Below are 3,868 nucleotides of genomic sequence, written 5' to 3'. Positions count from 1 at the left end.
TGTGCGCACTGTGCTTTCAGCACTGTATTGGTCCGTGAGGTCACAGTGATGTTTCCACAACCGGTTCTCCCTGCACACCGCTGCTTGTGCAACAAGGCTGGTCATTTGCTACGAGTCCGAAATTTCCCCCATCCCCACTGGTATGCAGCTTTGCTACAGGTGTGAGATGTGTGACGTAGGTGCTGTCAGAGTAGGAAGGAGAGATTCGCACGGACTATGCTCTTTGAATGGCATTGTTTTGTGGTAAAGACACTCTAGAGGTAAATTATCTTCATAATAGACAATTTCAGAAATTGCGTGGATGGCCCGACAGGGAGCGCCGTGTCGCGAATGCCCCATTGCATCTTGGGATTTAGTTTTCATGAGTCAGACAGAAGAAGAAGAGCGCAAACAGTTTCGGTTTTCCCTCCTTCCTTCGAGCAACAGGCAGGCAAGCACGAATGCAAACCATTTCCCATGACGCATTGCGCGATGCGCATGACTTGGGCGACAGAGGGCCCCGTGCGGAGCACAAGAGCAATATCTGAAATCGCCTATTGGATATCGCCACATTTTCTCATAGAGTATAATAATTGAAGAATATTCGTGAAGCTGTTTAGTGCTCCTTTAAGGGCACTTCTGCATTGTTCTTTCGCTTTGTTTGAGAGTTCTCTTTTGCAATATAGTGAGGTTTCACGTGAGCCCCATCCAGATACAGTTGGTGAAGAGTTGCACAGTTGGTGAAGAGTTGTTCTGGTGCTTTTACGTTTTGATATCTGATTTACTAGTTGGGGACCAACATTATTTTGTTATTGCAGATGGTGCTAGAGGAAGGTGTATTGGTCCCAAAGGACAAGTTTGAATGGGTCATGGGGGCTTCTGGTGATTCAAGATTCTGCCGCGAAATGGCCCGCCTCCTTTGGACTACCGAGCAACTACAGAACCGAAGTGTAACCGGAGAGGCGTGCAGGAGGCTTTTGAAAGAAGGAGCTACCGCCAGGAAAGCTCTTACACCTGTCAAAATGAGAGCAATGGCAGGTGAGGCAACATTTCTACCGGCACTAGACACCTGTCACACAGCACTAGATTACATTCATGACCGTTCATGATCAAAAATCAAGTGATGCTTTCGCATATAAGGTGGAACACATATCACATTCTCACCTAACGATAGAAAAACAGCGCCTGATGTGAACAGCAACTGACGTTAAGAGCAAATGCGCTTAGATTACGTTTTAATACTTTTCGTCGTTGAAGCGCCATCTCATTGGCTGACTCAAGCTAATATTTAGCATAGTCTCCTTCCGATTTTTCGGACTCCGCGGGGATCGCGCAAAAGTCCGAATAATCGAGCAGTACGAAAAAACGAATTTCGCTTCAAAATAAACTTTACTAAGCCCTAGTAAGATGGACAAATTTGTCGATGCTTTCCTAACGCACTTCCAGCTCTGCCTGATAACATCAGCTTCTATTTCGGCAGTGTACATTGTCAGAGGCACTGCCGTCATGAAGTCCGCACGTCTGCTTCACCTAACGCATGCGTGCATTACGTGAAGCTCTGTTTACAGTGCTGTCGCGTGATTGCTGGCGGCCAGCACGTGCTGAGCCGTTGGCCAAAACCGAAGACTCAAAAGCGTTATGACAGACCTCTTCTACTCAGAGGAATGGAAAATGAACAGTCATCACTGCCTATTTTTTGCCTCAATATTTTAGTTGGTTATGTCTTTTGATACGAATTTCAGATGGTACCAATGTTTTCAGTCACCCCAAGAGAGAAATTCGCTGGTTGGGCAAACAGAGTCCGAAATATCCAGCGACGGAGTTGCACGGCATCCGAAATTTTTGACGTTTTTATACATCAACTCTATGGGACCCGCGGCGGTTCTGTGAACGAGTCCGAATACAGTCGCTGACCGTTAATTCGGACTTCTAATGGTCACGGGATTTGTCCGAATAAGTAGTTAATCATAAAAATCCACTCTCACACTGGCGTTTATTACAAAAAATTTACATGGGACGGAAGAATGTGTCGGTACGCGTCTGCCTAGCGGCGCGCGCACGAGACAGAACATCACGCTGCATTTCTGATAATGTCACACTGTCGGAATAAACTCGTCCGAGCGTATCGATGGCCGCGAGGATCTGCGCAGTTGACGGAGGTTCGCCGACGTCTAAACGTCTAAACAGCAGTGTCGATCACATGAACGCGAACTTCGCACGGGCGCACGCTTCTCCTCCCCTCAGGCGGCGCTCGAGGGAGCTACTGGAGGGGCAGCCCGGCGGCGAGAGGGAGTCGGAAGCTCGAGGTTCCGATTTTGAATTTAGGAGCGTGGATTTTCACAAAAAGTAGGAAAAGTCTGCCAAAGTCCGTCTGAATTATCGAGCGGTGGCCCTGAAAACGGTCCGAATTATTGGAAGCTGAAATGCATTGGTTCTATGGGGGCTATTGATTGAGTCCAGGATTTTGTCTGAACTATTGGAAAGTCTGAATAATTAGGGTCCAAATTAACGGTGGGCGACTGTAATCGAGCATGTCCGAAAAGTCGGTTGGCAACTGTATTACTATGTCATTGTCAATGTGGTGCAAAAGTTGTTTAAAAAATTATATCACGCGGACACCAAAATGAGCCGTGTTCTTTAGCTCTCACTAAGTCACCAGGTTTATTCACTTTCCATGTGCGCTTTGGTAAGCTAGATGTATTTTGTGACATCCATGTTCAAGCACGCAAGTACTATGCATACGTACTCCCCAGGAAACAGATACATTTTTATCAGCAAAATCTAGGAGGGTCAAACTACACCTTTCGCTGGTTTTGACTAGAATGGCCAACAAGCTCATTTTGCTTAAAACTGACTGTGGTCTGCACTCTTAATAATAATATTGTGCATACAAAGGACAATCTCTCCAGTCAAGTGTTCTTTTGAATACCGATGTTTTCTCTTTCGCAGGTGCCTACCACGAATATATAAAACGTCATGGTGACCCTTCGCACAGTTCCGAACAAAGACTCGGACAAATGAAGAAATATCTACGGAACCTGCTGTCCGATATCACCAGAAATGCCAAGTAACGCTACGAACAATGAAAAGCGGGAGCACCCGTGCATTACTTTTCATATACCGGCTGTTTCATGAAGGTCCACTTACTGAATAATTTGCAAACAGGTGGTGCCATCAAAGACTTTATTTTTGGTAAAGATCCTTGGAACATTAGCCATAGGCTGAGTAGGGAGCAGCTCAGTCACATACCTTTAGTAATTAAATAAACATCCTAACTTTTAATTATTACTTCGCATGCTTAGAGGACCTGTGTTTTATGTATCGGGACCTTTTGTGAAAATATCCAGATGGAAAAAAAACTTGTTGACACTGCACCTTTTCAATGAATTAATTTGTTACGATTTACATATTTCTTGTGCGGAGCAATGCATGGATGCGCTCTCTGAGTCAGCTATGCTGCTGTCAACTTTGTCTTCATCCATCTGGATTGCTCACTGGCGCAGCGGGAGATTAGGAAAACCGCATCAGGTGCTTTGGTATTCCTCCTCAATGAAACTGGTGAACAGTACTGGCAGCACTCGTTCCATAGAGAAGCAATACCAAGGCGTCTGTTGCGGTCTTGCGCCTGTTCCTTATCCTCTGTCACCCCAATGTGCCATCCTAGCGGATGAACACGAAAGCGCCAGCCAGGCAGCTGATACAAAATGGACATTAATGCACTGCTCCATGAAAGAAATATGTAAACCAAAACATTCTAATTACTAGAAAATGTGTCTACGTGTTTTTCTTGCAGTATGTTTTCCTCAAGGTCCCGATACATAAGACAGTAGTTTAGAAAGTATGCAAAGTAACATTTACATGTCTGGATATTTATCTAATTAATGACTGT

The sequence above is a fragment of the Ornithodoros turicata genome, chromosome 1 (genome assembly GCF_037126465.1).
Source record: "Ornithodoros turicata isolate Travis chromosome 1, ASM3712646v1, whole genome shotgun sequence".
In the NCBI taxonomy this organism is placed as follows: Eukaryota; Metazoa; Arthropoda; class Arachnida; order Ixodida; family Argasidae; genus Ornithodoros; species Ornithodoros turicata.
The sequence above is the reverse complement of the archived record's forward strand: the minus strand, read 5'-3'. Positions refer to the sequence as shown.